Raw genomic sequence first — 17,571 nt, 5'->3', positions numbered from 1 at the left:
CTGTTTTTTATATATATTCTGTATTCATATCCAATTTAAAGCCTCATTCTACACTTTTCCAATGGTAGAAATTATTGTGTAATGAACAGAGAAGAATTACAACCGCAGCGGTCCAAATAGAAATACTAGAATACAGCTGTCAGGTTAGGTTCTACTGATGCCAACGCTAAAGTAATATAGTGTGTAGAGAGAGCGAAAGAGAGAGAGAGAGAGGGGGACCGATCAATTAATTCAAACTTTTTATCAATACTCATACATCTAATAATCTACTGAAAGAAAGAAAATTACTGCGTCCGATATCAGAGAGTTCATAGATTCGTGTTATAATTTTTATCTGTACTATATAACATTATTTAATATTTCTCAGGTGTAACTGCAGTGATCACAATACATTAAAGCAATCAAAGATAGTCTGAACTATAATTTGAAGTCCGTTTACAGGCTATAGACGCTGATTTCTAGATAATTCAGCTCGAAACAGACAGTTACTAATCGGGTCTAACTGGCGTATTCTTTACAACGATTCAAGATATCTTCACGAAACTTTGTAACCTGCTAATCAGAAATTTCTCGGATTTTATAATTTGTGTGTTTCCGTGGAAACAAATTTCTCTGTTGAATGTTTTTTTTAAGTTTTACTACACATTTGACGAAGCAAATAAGAATCTGCCCGATTGACTACGTGAAGTCCGTGCAATGCCCTCACGATGGCCTTATGAAGGGTAAAATGTAGCACCATGGGTCTTTTGTCAGACGTTGAAAGCGGGCCTCTGACAAACCGGTTGCCACACCCATGCCCGCTTTTCTTACTACATATTTTAATAGCCTTGTGATCGTCTAGTATTTTCCCTTGTAGTCTTTGCTTCCTCTTCACGTTATGTATTTGCTTCTTATCTAAGTAGTTAAGACGTTTGTCTTCTCAGTTATAACAATGCATCAGTTCGTTTTTACATTTAATAGCATAGCTGGATACATAGATACATGCATAGTTGATTACAATAAAGTCATTCTCTCAAACCCCATCCAGCCAGACTCGCCCCAGCGAGTCTACTGATAATAATTGCTACATCATATGGTCTAGGAACTCAGATGGTAATCTCTCCGGAATCCAATAATCTTGCAGGGTTTCTTTTATAGGACCTATATGGACATCACGCACAGACTAGGCTATTCGTGACATTGAATCTGTGCAATTATGATTGGTTACTTAAGCCAAATGATGAAATTAGTAAATTTCCAATCACGTGTGATCTGGTGATCTTTTGTTGACACATGGAACCAGCTATGGTTTGGTTCTATAACTCTTTTATGTGTCAACCTGTCACTTATTTTTAGTGCATATGAGACAGGACTTCTATACAATGTGTGTATGTGGACCCAATACTTAGTTAAAGATACAATATGGTCGCAAAGACCATAGTACTACAGAAATCGACACACGAATTCAGCGCGAAAATGAAGTTTCGCAAGGTCTTTCGGCAATATTTTGACATGCCAAAGATTTTGCCAGGGCTCATGAAGTTGCTTTGCCGGATCCTAAAAAACTTCACAGACGCCCCTACGATGGTTTAATATGCCATCACGATTACTTTATCGTGTGACTATCTGGTGTCAATTTCGAGAGATTGTGGCGCCCGATGAAGCATCTTGCTGAGCAACTTTACATAGCCATCGCGTGGCCTTCATGTGTGTCCTGCGGGCATAAACTACTATACAAAATTTATATTTTCGTATACATTCTTGCGTGGTTCGGGTGCCATCACACTTGCTTCGGCCGTTGATTGGTTTTTGACCAAGATCGGGGCCATCTTCGCGCGAAATTCAAAATTCCATATTCGTATGACCATCTCTTGTCATTTTCGGGACGGCGTGACGCCAGCGTTAGGCTTAAATGTTATCTAAATTATTAATTATAAGACATTGATTAACTCATTAAGACCAGAACCAACTCTCGATGCCATCGTTAGTCTGCGATATTTAATGGACATGAATACGTTTTGTGATGGTTGATTTAACGTAAAAATGGATAATCGAGGCTATGTTTATTATCGTACCAACAGTAGTCATGACGATTAAGGCTAGCCTAGAATTGAATCGCTAATATCTCGGTTTAGAGTGAAACAATCTCACTGACCACTTCAGCATATTCTGTTTTCATTAACTATTTTTTAACGATTATAGCGATAACTTTCAGCTCTTTATCTAATCTTACCTAATTCCCCTTTCATATTCCGGAATTTTATTATCAAAATTAAGGAATTATTTATAAATTATAAAGGAATTTAAAAATAATATATAGTGGTGAATGTCTTCACACACCCGTGTGACAAGTAAATAAAAACAACAGCTATCAATCATTCAACAGACATTACTATATAAGAAAAACACTCCTCCTCACTAAAACCCTAACTTCCGCATTGAAATCAATTGCAGGTATCTTCATTCGTTCAGAAATGGTTTTAAGGTCCTACTTTTCCGCACTGAAATAAAGGCGGTTCATGAATATGATGATATGGCGCAAATCTTTCTTAAAGAAGATTTACATCCGTTGCACTTTTTTTTAAAAAAAGATATTTTTATTTATTATTACGATCTATTGGTTTTAACGATGAAATGTTGGAAATGAAAAATAAAACATTTAGTCTTTAATTCATACGCCGGACGGGACCTCATGAGAGACCTCCATAAGGTCTAAATGTTGCAATGATAAAGAATAATAACATAGGTAGAATGCCACATTCTGAAAGCATTACGAAGTCTGCCCATACTACCTGTCCTGCTATCACCCATCACCCATTTCTGTGTTTCTTTTTAGATTACATATAAGAAAAAAAAGGGGGAAAAAAGACACCCCACCCCACCCACCTCAACCGGTTTTGGTTTGGCATTATGTGTCATTAATGATATTTTGCACAAAAAATGTTCTATAATTAATCTGATATACTGTTCTGTAAATAAAGCACGGATACAAACAGCAATTTCGAAATAATAAATCTAAAAGTACATAGAGTGACTTGTAGGAGGCTTTTTTTAATCAACGTTTTAGTTACTGTTATCAGTCGACCAAGTCAGTTCGTAACGTCGTGTGGTATACATATTGGTTTCTTTATTACAACCCAAATAAAACTGACCATTTACCAACCATGCCCAATATCAAATCTGATTCGAGATTTATTATCACTGACCAAATAATTCCGGTGGAATTGAAGACATCAATTTTCTTCGATATCCCACTAAATTCATGTTACTGAAGATATTTACTAGTATTTTAGGATCTTGGTGATAGATTGTCGCTATAAATGTCGGAAGAAACGAAGCTTTATCGCTATAAACTTTTTTGAGGTATGTACCTAATTTATAATTCGCATGCAAACCCTGTTCATCAAGTATAGAGTATACATAAAAACGAATGGAAATTGGAATTCATTTCCATAACACCTCAATGAAAAATATATATAGTACGATAGTGGACAAGGAACCGAGACATTGCGTCGTCGTCGCAATATTATATTTTGGTCTTACTTGAATTGACTTTTTCGAAGAACTCCACGCCAAGAACAATAAATAGATGAGTAGTGCCTTCCCTGGTCCAAAATATTCTCATTCTATTGACGCTATGAAGTGAATGGTATACAAAAGGGTTTGTCTTAAAATCTTTGAATGGCATTTAGCGATTGAACAGCAGTTTTATGGATAACAATCACTATATACACACGCAACGCTTCGACAAGATTTCACTGGTCGTTATCATGTTTATGTGCTGTCCTTAATGTTTCTCGATTCCCCGCTTGTAGCCTATAACCTGACAAGGAATGGGGTCGGTCGCCCAACTTCGTAGGTTTAATCCTTTTCTCTAGTTTGGTTTCCTCCCGCAGTTAAAGACCCCTACGCACAAGCGATTATTGAAATAAAATTGAACCATAAATTAGTTCCGAAATGACCTAGTTTGTGCCGAGTAAGCGTTAACCACAGCCCCCTCTCTTTAAGGATATATCGGTACAGTAAAATTACAACTTATCTTAGCCCGACTATCACCGACCACATTGTGACTTCCGCAACACGAAACAAGGGCCAAAGTCATTTTTAGTCTCTCTCTCACTTTCCCTTTTTCCCCTTTTTGCATGGCGATTTTTGTTGACTTTTTGGAGTAGAATCGAAAAAAAGGGTTTGAAAATACATTTTCTGCCATGTTTTGGTGAATATTCATGATTTTGAGGCGGAAGGATACAAGAGTTGTGAGGTTGGTTACGTTGAAATGTAGGGTCGGAAATTGCATGTTTACTTGTCTCTACTTCCAGCTTGTGTATCTCAAGTATTTCATGGTGAACCTCATACATGCTTTTGGGCAAGAGTTTGCCACATGTTGCTCCATCTGTGGCAGAAAGCGTTCTACCCAACGAACATTTGGGAAAAAGTTAGAGCCGGTCTAAGAGACGAGAATTAACATTAAAGTCAATGGGGAAATAATTAGTGATCTGCGGCCAAACTGCCCTAAACTAAACAGTTGGTAAATAACACGTTGAAATCGGAACGGGTTGCATAATTATTATGTTTGTTGTAGACAAACATTTATTTGAAAGAAATGATTTACACCTAAACCCAACATCGAAAAGGTATACTTCTAGGGCGAATGACGTATAGTTGAGTCACCATTCTGGAATGTACTATTATGGAATGATAGTAGGTCATAATTACTTTACCATATATGTATAATAATCATGATATAATTCTGGATGGACATCTTCTATTTTACTTTCCCTATTTACATGAATGTACAGACATCACAACAATATATTTCAGTTTTAATTCAATTTATACTTATAGATGAAGCCGCTTCCTGTTTCGGATTAATTTCGACATTTTACTGCTTTATATATTATTCTTTTGAGTTAATGAGATACGTTTGTCAGCGATACTATCCACCGACATCAATTAATAATACATGATGTGAACGTGTTCACCCAGGCACTCGACGATATTGAGCTGTATCAGGCCAGGGGTGGTAGTGGTAATGGTCATTATTATATCCAAGATGGGTAGTCTGTTAATAAGTAACAGTTATTGTACCGTTAACTTTGACATTTTTGTGTGTCTGCTCTGCTCTGATTTATACTCACAGGTAATATACAACAAGCTACACCATTATGTTGAACCATAATAATGTGGTCGAATAGACGAACTCAAATCTCTCTCTCTCTCTCTCTCTCTCTCTCTCTCTCTTGTGTAAACTGAATTGAACCGTTGTAGCCATGAGCAATATTTTTAGTTTTAACTGTGTGTGTTCGAACTAATAACCATTGTAAGTAACATGACAGATCTAATACTTCGGAGATTTTGATACACGCATGTTGTTATTCTTAAATCTAATTCGATAGAAGAATTTTGCCCGATAAGGGGCGTTTTCGCCTTCTTCACTAATCTGTTAAGGGATCCTTTACATACAAACAAAAGTATACATGGGGCTTTCACACCATTCTAACGACTAAACACACTGTTCATATCACCCTTGCACATCGGAACCGGAGCCAGGACATTCTAGTTGAGAGTTCAATTCCTTGTCTTCTCCACTAGCATGTAGCATGTAGCCCGCACCGTCTCACGCCCCATCTCCAGCCGCCCCTCACGAAGATAACATACGACTTCTCGATGCCAGGATTAAGGAGGTTAAATTTAATTCGATTGTTATGCCTTGAAGCGTGTTAATAACTTGCCCTGGTTTCATTTCTGTGTTGAATAAAATGTCAGTAACTCCAAATTACCATTAATATCTTTGATTGTTATTATACGATATGATGTGATATTCAGTTATGATACTTGAATTAATGTCAGTTTAATAATTGATTCTCTTAATGATGAGAAACTGGGCTATCATGAATATTAATTACCACATGTTGTTAAATATAATTATTGACAAATATAACAACTGCCCATTCATTATGATGTGAAGAATGCCTTAATAAGTTGGTAAATGAAATGAAATGAAATGGGGTTTAAGGTCCTATTGTTCTGCTCCGAACTAGGCTAATGGAGACGGGCATACGCCATACAGTGTGCTATGAGGGAAATTTGGCCCGGACAGCTGCACTACAACCTACTCTTATATCGAATTCCAACTGTCAAGGGAACTTTTACGTGCACGCCAATGTACACGGGATCACGGTGTTTCGTCCCATCCGAACGACTAGACAGTTGTTCTTGCCAGACCCTCCGTCCTGCATCACTGACAAGGTCGAACCACGCCGGAAAATCTGGATGAACTGTCTCGGCCAATGCTGGTATCGAACACCCGACCTCTAGACTAGCGAGTCAGCGTCTTACCCACTTCGCCACCGTGCCCCCAATAAGTTGTTAAATAAAACTGTGTATTAATAGGCCGCAGAAAACAACAGTACAAAAAAAATAACATCACAAATAAAAGAAAAGTAGCAGAGAATCTTCCAGAAAGAACAAGAATACACTACCCCGTACAAAACGATTACCGATAAACGGTGTTTAACACACACTATGTCATTTTTGGAGTAACATGTTTTTATATTTGGATTTCAACTATTAGCTTGGTTGGAAGTGTTTTTAGCTGGGGGAAAACTTGGAGAACTCGGAGAAAACCCATCCCTTGTCACCGATAAGCGTGGTATCAAAACACAATAGACCGTATAATCTAAAGAGCACTCACCCACCCACCACGGAAAGTGGTATCAACATGGTACACAATACCTGTTTTGCTAATTTGTTATTATTTTTAATTTAGATTTAAATTTAGTGATAAATGTAAAGCTTCTTATCTTATAACGGAGTTCGTTCCAAAGTTTTGGTGATATTACAGAAAAACATGATCAGAACTCATAACCCGTAGTTGGCGCAAAGGTTTAAACTACATTGTTTATGTAGCGGGTTATAATGTTTTACTTTTCAGTTTGTCCATTTAGTTGTTTGGTCTTGTTATTTAATTGATGGGATTTCGAGTTTTATTTTACATAGTTATAAAAAGTAAAAAAAAGAGTTATGGGTTGTGGTGTATATAAGTTTCTATTGTAGTTATACTTTTGAAGTTTTGGTCTTGGTTTTGTGGGAACTAGGATTTGATTCTTATGTTTGGTGGAATTTATTCTTTGTGTCCTTAGTTTAAAATATTGAGGAGTTACTTTTGTTCTAGAAGGTTTTGTTGTACATTTCACTTGGAGGTTGTTTATCAGGTGATATGATTTGTTGTAGGTTGTTATTTGGGTGGCGCATTTTATTAAAAGATATGAATCCGTATCTTTTCTCACTCTTCTTTTTCTGCTTGTATGACTGGTTCGTTCCTGAGACTCATATAGCTCATTTCCACAAATTCGTAAGACACATTTATGTTACATTTACATAACTTTAAAATACATGAATGCTTGATATGTGACTTTATTTTGTGAAATAAAGTGTGTAGAATGAATGATTATATATTACGATTTTATGAAATAATTTAGAGACTTTATCAAAGATGGAAGTCAATCATTGGGTTATACTGTGATATGATTGAGATTGTATAACATTGACTTGTATCATTAGTTTAGTATGGAATGTATTTTTGTTCTTTCAGGACATGTTGTTATTCTTATCCATGAGGCTTTTGACGTTCTTCATGTGATGCTCTGATGCTTCATCTTTAACCTGTAACCGCGTTCGCGGAATGATCATTATATTATTTTTTTAACTATGTGATATTGGTGATATTTATATAAACTTTTAAAACCATCTTGCGTTATCATTTCTCCTCACCCTGTCCCGAAATCTTAAAGCAGCCGCATATTTAGGCGCCGCATATAACGTGCCTTGTGTACGACAATACAAACAAAACACGGAAGCGTGAAATTATAACCAGTGAAACACCTAAAGTAGTACAGCACGATTTATGCTTAACAAATAATAGATTCAGAGGGACCACGCTCTCTATACTGAGCCTAAACACCCAATGGTTAAGCACAATACTTTTGAGCTGCCATTCACGAGAAAATTATTAAGAGAATAGATTCCCCCGCTATCGGCCACTGGCACTGGCACTGGCACTTCGCGATACAGTTTCAGGTAGATGCGGTACAGATGCCTATTAAAGATGCATTATGTAAGAGATTGTCTTTTTGTGGCTTCAAATCTGATATATATTAGTATTTCTACATTTATTCACATGCCAAGCCTATAATCAACCTTTTAGACCATCGGATTTTAAAATTTATTTTAATATTAAAGATTTTGCCCAATGCTTATCTATCGTCTGGTTTATAAATCGTTTGCATTGAATGCCGAAGGTTGATATTTCTTATAGCGATTCATCTTTACAATATAGTATTTTGCAAGAGATTTAATATCCCTTAATTCCTCAATAATTGAAGACCAGAGGCGTAAAGGTTAGCGATTTAAATAAGAGAGGATATTGACAAAAGACCGACTATACTAGACAGTTTATTTGAAACCGCGATCGCTAAAAGGCAGTTTTTGATAATATATCCTGCCACGGGTGAAGAAGCGCTGTAGTTATACAATTCTCTGCTGTCTAGTCATATGGAACCACACGATTATTGTAATCAATGATTCTTAGAAATTTGATTCAATTTAAGGTAACATATCGGATCTGTCTAAAATGTATTTACACATCGTCAGAATAACGAATTATTATTGATATTGTCGGAATGGTAGTATTTGCGTAATCTTCAAAATGTCAATATTTACCTCTGAAATGTATCTGCGTATCGAAAGCCCGAAGCTAACGTTTCTTCCCCCCCCCCCCCCCCACACTCCCTGTCGGTATGTTAAAACTTCACACCGACCAAACACTGCTCATGTTCGTCGATTTTTCTCATTGTATCAACGAATTACTCAGCGTAATGGTCGATTTCCAGTAAATAGTTCGTGTTTTGGTATAGTATGTCTCCTTTGTGTCTTAACATTGCCCTTACACCATTTATCCTCGGGTCCTACATGACGTTCACCATAGCCAATTAAAACTTCAACATGTCACCCGGATAGCGTCACACGAAAGGCGTGGTGATCATGGTAGAGAAAGAATTGGCAGAATTGACAGAAATTAATAATAATCGTTTAAAATCGGATTATGACGTGTCGACGGAGATTAGGTGTAATAGTCCCAGATGAATTTTGGAGGTAAGAATTAATTGTATTATTATCTCCGGGGTCGAGTATTATTTGCTACAACGCATGCGCATATTGTAAATTAACACGATCACTATTGATCTTATTCTGACGATTGATAATTGACTATGGGTTTCACCGTAACTTCACTTTGGGAGAAGAAAAGAGAGAGATAGGTTTTAACTGCCCTCGACACAGACTAGTTATTTCGGGACTTATGCTTCATTTTTATTTCATTAATTCGATTGCGCGTAGGGGTTTTGGCAGTAAGAGGAAACCCGGAAAAAACTCACGAGATTGGACAGGAGACCCTTCTCCTTGTCATGAACATGCTGAGAATCGAAACTAAGTCAATTGACTCAAAGACAGATCTTATAGGTCTAAAGCGCACGCGTTGAACGATTCGGCCACCTAACTTCCTCCCATTCCAGTTAGGACTTTGTGTTATATAGAAAATCGATCATCAACGTGCATGAAATTGGTTACATAAAGATAAAACCCTGGAAAACGGTAGCATATGGTTCTAATCTATGTATATATATAACACCACTCATAATAAATGCACAAGACCGAATACTGGTAAAATTGCACTGAATATATCATTTGTATATTTATCATTAATTCGGTTGTTGTGTAAATTTGTCTGATCGAGGTATTGGGTGGATCGTGAATCTGTAAACTACAATTGATAATCGGATATATATATATATATATATATATATATATATATATATATATATATATATATATATATATATATTGGTTTCTATGGATTTCAACAATGCTATAGATCATATAAGAATTTAAAGAAAACATTTATCAAATTATTCATCCAATACTTCACATAGACATGGCGTGGTAAAACATCTGATAGAAAATTGAACTATCTGAGTATATTGTTAACAATAAATAACTCAAGCTTTGAATTTCAAAATAAGCCATATTATTTGTCCTGTAGTAACTCTTTGAAGGAAGAATGGGACCTGGTCAAACCATTTTAGCAGGTCACACTAATCGATATCTCCAGAATCCTTATCGAACTTTTAAAAAATCAATTAGTTATACTTTTGTGTAGAACACACAAAAAACGACCAAATTTCCTAGTAATGTGAGCTCCGCAAATGAGGCATTATATGAGGTTTTTTAGAAAAAAGTAAGCACAATCTACCCTGTGCTCGATACTCGTCACTATAATATATCTATTACTATAAGCGACAGTATGGAACTGGATTTCAGAAGCTCTATAATCTCTGTTAACACTGGCGAGATACACCATAACCAATCTGAATATAATTTGGTTTCTTTTTTTTTTTATATAGTTCCAAATTATGTATAACTTTCCTTCACTGCACCAGTGGCGGCTATCGAAAAAAAAAAAAAAAAAAAAACGAAACGAAAAATCGATCTGTAGTTTAATCCGATTGCACCTGAACAAGTTGTATATTATTATTCCGTCAATACACATGAAGTTTTAAGAAACCCACCGTTATCTTTAATTGCATGAATAACGTGGTGTTACATGACTAAAAATATAAACATCAACAGTGGGTGGGACTACATCGAAGTTGATCAGAGGCTTGGACAATTTCTGTGTCATCCACCCCAGATGCAGCCTTAAGGTATTTCTAGAGTAATTATTTCCAATAAAAGTATGGCAAAGTTGGTATATAGGAAAAGCAGAGATTCACAAGCTTACTAGAACATACTAGATTTCCCCCCAAAAAAACCCTGAGACACACAGAAAACAACAATTTAAGGGAACGTGTCGGCCCAAAGTACTTAGGGGGCTCTTGACTTTGTTTATCGAATGGCTAGCGGTTGTGAGAACAGCGAGGGACTTCAACGTACGAGCGACTTTGTCATTACGCGACAGGGCAGAGGGAATTTTCTCAGGCTTCGATATTAATGGTAAATGGACAGCGAGTAACGACCAATACAAACTGAAAATGCCCCCCTCATATCAAGTCACGTGACAAACTAGGCTGCTTAAGATAGTTATGGGATTGTTTCTTGCTATTAAAAAGTTTAGTTGGGTGGGGGGCTTTGAAGCGAGATAGCAGAAGTGTGGACAGTTGCTGCGATAGAAATGCCGGTCTAGACGTATATTATCACCTAAATAGAAGCCCCAGTCTGAAATCCGGGCCCAAATGGGGCAAATTGGCCAATATCCAAAATGGACGCCGGTTGTGGCTTGCGAATTCCAATTACCACCTAATTACGATAATATGACCGAGTTTGGTATCAAAATATACGTTTCCGGAGTAACTGAATCCATTTCGATACACATTTATGCGATTAGTGATACCGCTGAGTCAATATTCCGGTGGGGGGGGGGCGGTGATCATTCAAGATGGCGTTCAGTTTTGGCGAGGAAATTCTATTTTTTTTATATAAGGATCAACTTTGCTGTCAAAATAATTTCCGGTTAGGGATTGGAGATTAGTAATACTCCTACCCTAGCCCTAACAATGAATTTTATATGAGGGTGTTGGCAGTTTAGGTAGTTTAGAAAGACAGTAGGATCTTCGTCTTGCTTGAGGATAACTAGGGTGTCGTCCACTTTCCTATACCAATGACAAGGTGTTATAGGAGCTGTGGCTAGCGCTCTTTCTTCAAAAGCTGCCATGTAGATTTGACTTCTTCTACATTTTTATACTTAAATACTTACTCTGTCGAATAAACAAGCCGCTCAATATTAACCAGCGGTGGCCGCTTACTCCAAGATTTTTGTATCATATTATCGTTTACCGTGTGCTTGATAACGACAAAAGAACAGTAGTTGAAACGTTGCACTATTAAAGTTGCTAGTCATTGTTATCCATAAAGTTGTGTTTGTGTTATTTGAAAAATTATTTAAGGTGATCCAGGTTGAATTTTGTGCCAGTAGACATGAAACAAGCACGATCGTACGACGGATCAGGAACTGACCTTGTTGTTGGGTGAAATTCAAAAATCTAATTCACTAAATAGATGCAGAATTGTTCAAAGAAGAAACATGACAAATTTCATGTCGATCGGACTTGAATTGACGGAGCCTTAGACTTTTTTGAAGAACGTCACCCAACAAGAAGTAGAAGAAGAACAAGATGAGCAGCGGTTAGCGACCAGTTCCTGGTCCAACAATGGCATGGCGGAGCCCCGACCCCAAATCCCCGCGTAGTCCATTCGTACCCGTACCCACATATCCGAGAATAAAATCAATACAACAAGACGTAAATATGAATGTAAAATGATGTAACTTACCCGTCCGTGTTTTGAACGTAATTACCACAAACACTGAGAATGTGAAATTACGACATTTACATCGATATACTAAACTTTGTAATCCTTAATGTACAAAAAACTTGGAATAAGACAAAATTACCACAATATCAGGACAGATAGAATTGTATGTTCACTGTTTTGAACGCAATTGCCATCAAAAATCGAGAAAATGTAACGACCACATGGAATAATTGTGGCAACTATCAGATGTTAAAACGTGTAACCCAGTTATTGCACAGTTTAACATTTATTTTGAAAGTATTCATAAATTAGGTATAATTTTATCGTCCTCCAATATATCCGTTTGTCAGATAAAATTCATATTAAATGTTAAACATAATTATGCAAGAGCTAAATCTGCCTATTGCAGGTCTTTCTTTAGGCCTGAAATGTTTTCTAAATTATTAATTAAACATTAATTAACTGATCCAAGCTGTTGATGGCATCGGATTTCTCCGATATTAAATAGATTAGAACTGTTCAGCCATATCTTGATTAATTTAAAAATGGAGAAGTGAGACTTAGCTTCCAACAACCAGAACGGTGGTTGCAATTATTGCACACGTCATGCCAAACCTTCAAAAGGGCAACCCTTATCGATATTCATCGTTTCACATTGTTATCGCAGTAGAGGTTTTTTGCATATTTTTTTTAGATTTCGTGTCAAATAATTTTAAAATGTTCACAGTGTTTTAATTATTGACACCAGAATCTCATATTTCTTACTGCAAGATATCAATATTGATTGAAATGGAGCAATATTGAATTCTAATTGGTGTTTTTTAAGTCGAATAATATTGAGTTATACGCCCTAAATTCTATTTACGAAAATATATCGTATGTATTCGTTCGTCTCTACCAGCTGTTGGTACCAGGGACTAGAATAAAGGGTTAAAGGCCCCAACGCATAGTAAGGTAGTTTCATTCACCGAAATATAATAACTAGAACCGCCGCTTTAATGGTTTTTATTAACGTAATAAATAACTCGTGTAGTTCACCTCTCTAATGATAATCAGCAATTGATTTAATGAATAATTCACAGAAAATCTACTAATAATACCTCGTTTTAATCCAACTAAAATAAAACATCAATAAAGCAAATATAATTCGAACCATCTTATGCCTCTCGACATTGATATCAGCCGTGTGTAAAGAAAACATAAATGCTTCAATAAAAAAAAAATCCATAATGTAATGAACTGAATTAGTTACATCGTTTTTGAGATTAGCTGATTTGTCTAAATTATTGTATATCGATAATTAATTTGGAATAGCCACTACATCTTGTTTAAGTGAAAGTATTTTGAATTGAACTTTAAAGATAGATATCCGACAACATGTAAATGTGCTTGAGTCTGTAGGTATATGACACTATTCCTAGTCACGAATCTCCAAAAAACGGCAGGACTTTCACTCGGTGTATAAAACTTCAATGATTAATTAATTAACTTGGTGTGGTTATAACTATGTTTATATATGTACTACAGGAAACTACAGACTCTGATAGTACACTATGTGTTACTATAATATCTACAGTCTAGAACTCAGATCTAACGGCTGAAAAACTACATGTTGCCTCCATCCCGGCCTCGAGCCCAGACTTCCTCTATTAACGCCTATGTTGTCTGTATCCCGGCCTCTAACATCTTCAATAGAAGGCTTAATCTCGCTTTAACTACGTACATCTTACTAAGGCCTTCACGGTAATACCCTGCATATTTGGGCACCCTGCATGAGCCATAGACTGGTTCCGGGAAATTGGCCAGGTACTTCCGTTATCTGACTGTTCAGCTGCCCCAAGGAGGAGTGGTGGATGACGGGTGTTCACTTTTCTAAAGCATAGGATACCATATTTGGATTACTAGGTTATGATATCATTGCCCGATTTTAATCTACAAAGTATATCTGATTAGCCTAGTTCTCGTTGTCACTTGTACCAGCTAACGACTTCAATACATTAAACAGAGAATCATTTAGAGAACTCAAATAACCTCTACAGTATGCAGGTACTCTTTGGTGACGCCACAGCGACACGAGTTGTTTTTGGGCATAGGTTGCCGCAGAAGGCTATATGCGAACCTGTCGCAAGTGCACGTAAGAGAACCCTTGACTGTTGCCCGTCTTCCTCACCCCAGTTGATTGTAGACCAGTATTACGTTAAACCCCGTTTCAATTCATTGTCTTATAATAGAACAGATTATGGGTGACGAGAGTTCCAATTCACCCATTTGGTACCCCTAGTACAATAAGAGTTTCCCATATTGTAATTATTTGTTATATTTTATTAAATATTTTCCATGTGTTGTTATTTTTTTAAAAACATAATAATCATAAACACGAAAAAGTTAATCAAATGAAATGAAATCGGGTTTGACTGGGTTAATGAAGATGGACATACACCATGAAATCTGGTCTACTCTTATTTCAATTTCAAACTGTCAATTTTACGTGCAAACTAATGTGTACACGGAACCTCGGTTTTTCGTCATATCGACAATTAGACACTGTCACTTGTCAGGCCCTCCGTACTTCATCCCTGACAACTTTCTTGGCCAACACCGTGGTCGAACATAGGTACTCCGGGTTAATGAGCTCGTGTCCTACTCACTGTAAGTTCGTTAGATTAAAGTTCATATCACTTAAAGGACAATATTGGTGTCAGTCATTATAAAATATGTGATAGAGCTCGTTAAATACATCTCAAATATAATTTTAACACAGAGATCATTGCTACGGGAGACTTGTAACAAGCACGTGAAGAAACGGGAAGTGACGTCAAACATGAGTTGTCCTTCTATATAACTGACTGAAGTAACGAGCGGTAACAGACAAACGATCGAATTTCATTTCACTGATAATTCCGTGGAAGATGAAAAGTTGTTATATGAGACGAGGAGAGGATATCTGACAATTCAAAAAAAAAAGAATTGGCTGTCAGTAGATAAAAGATAACGAACAAATTAGAAAAAGTCCGTGCATTACCATGTTTTTATTAAGAACAGAATGAATAAAAACTGGGGAATGCACGGGATTTTTCTACCTTTTCTCGTGTCTCCTATCTAGTGATACCCAATTCTATTTTTGAATTGTGAGATACCCTCTCACCGTCCCATATAATAACTTTTCAACTTCAACGGAATTATCAGTGAAATGAAATTCGATCGTTTGTCTGTTACGGCTCGTTACTTTAGTCTGTTATATAGAAGGACAACTCGTGTTTGTCATGTTTGGCGTCACTTCCCGTTTCTTCACGTGCTTGTTACAAGTCTCCCGTAGCAATGATCTCTGTGTTAAAATTATATTTCGAATGTATTTAACCAGTTCTATCACATATGTAATAATGACTGACACCAATATTGTCCTTTAAGTCTTCACGGGTGTTTCATAAACCCACTTTATATTATACCACCCGGGAGTTATATTTACTTATATCCAAATATTTTAAATATCACGTCAGTAACACTAACATGATAATATGGGTTAATTCTGTTCTTAGTAACACAGTATGATAGTAATGACATCACAGTATCCCATCCGTAATATTCTAGAATGCTAATTCACAAGAATTTCAAAATTCAATCATTTGGAAACCACACGATACAAATGTCATTTACAAAAATAAAGATTCACACTATCAAAAGTGCAAATTTATACGATATAAGAAATATAAAATTTACATAGAGACAAAGTCTAAAATATGATTTTGTCAAATTTGTTTGACAAATGTGTCTGTACACAGACAACTATTTACTTCGAGAATAGATATTGACCCTGGATGGCCGCCTCCGTTTCACACCTGTCCTAAACACAGACTAAATAAACCGTTCCAATTTTATTAAAGATACATTATGTAAGGTTTAGATAAAGAAATAGCCATTCTTGCTATAAATAGTTCGAAAGTAGATGATGTAAAATGAATAATTTGAAAATTTCATTCAAATTACTCTATTGCGAGCGAAGATATTAGCCTTTGAAGGTTTGACAGACGTGTGCAATAATTTCAACCACCGTACTGGTTGATCGAAGCTAAGTCTCGGTCCTCCATATTTGATTACATCAAAGTATCGCTGAACCATTCTAATCTATTTAATATCGGAGAAATCTGATGCCATCGAGAGTTGATTAAGGCCTGGATCAGTTAATTAATGTCTAATTAGTACTTTAGAAAACATTTCAGGCTTAAAGAAAGACCTGCAATAGGCAGATTTAGCTCTTGCATAATGCATGTTTAAATAGAAGCGGAATAAATTAAATAGTCAAATTATAGAATTATAATGTCGGTCAACTAACTTAGTGTTTGTTCTTAAGCGGGGTTAATTGTAAACAGACAGCGTAAGTTTAGTAATCAAATTGTAGTTAATTATCTGAACACATCTGAACACATTCAGGGGGATCACGTGGCTAAGTGGGTAAGACGCTGGCTCGCTAGTCTGGAGGTCGGGTGTTCGATCCCTGCATTGGCCGAGAAAGTTCATCCAGATTTTCCGGCGTGGTTTCCCCTTGTCAGTGATGCAGGACGGAGGGGCTGACAAGGACAGCTGTCTAGTCGTTCGGATGGGACGAAAATTGAGGTCCCGTGTACACATTGGAGTGCACGTTAAAGATCCCTTGGCAGTTGGAATTCGATATAAGAGTAGGCCGTAGCGCCGCTGCCCGGGCAAAATTTCCCTCATAGCACACTGTATGGCGTATGCCCGTCTTCATTAGCCCAGGTTTGGAGCAGAACAGTAGGACGTTAAACCCCATTTCATTTCATTTCATTTTTTGAACACATTTAACAAGTCATAAGACATTTTTCAAAGAACACGTTAAAATAAACATATTATGGGTTTATCTCACTAACAAACAATCAAAACATCGATTCGCTCCAAATTTGAGAACGCGATCCTTCCACTTTGAGAGTATATAACACATTCTTCTCTTTGGCAATACAAATGAATTTATCTCATTTTTCCGATGAAAAAAAACCTCTCCCGTAAATATAAGGCCATAAAAAACGACTTTACCGTAAAAATTGTAGCAATTAAAAAAGATACTTTTCCGTAAATATCAGGGCAATTAAAAAAAAAACTTTCCCGTAAATATCGAGACATTAAAAAACACATTTCCCGTAAATATCTTGCCAATTTAAATATAAACTTTCCCGTAAAGATATGGTAAATTAAAAAAAAAAATCCGTTAATATC

This window comes from Patella vulgata, chromosome 5, assembly GCF_932274485.2.
Source record: "Patella vulgata chromosome 5, xgPatVulg1.2, whole genome shotgun sequence".
Lineage (NCBI taxonomy): Eukaryota > Metazoa > Mollusca > Gastropoda > Patellidae > Patella > Patella vulgata.
This window is presented reverse-complemented; position numbering follows the sequence as displayed.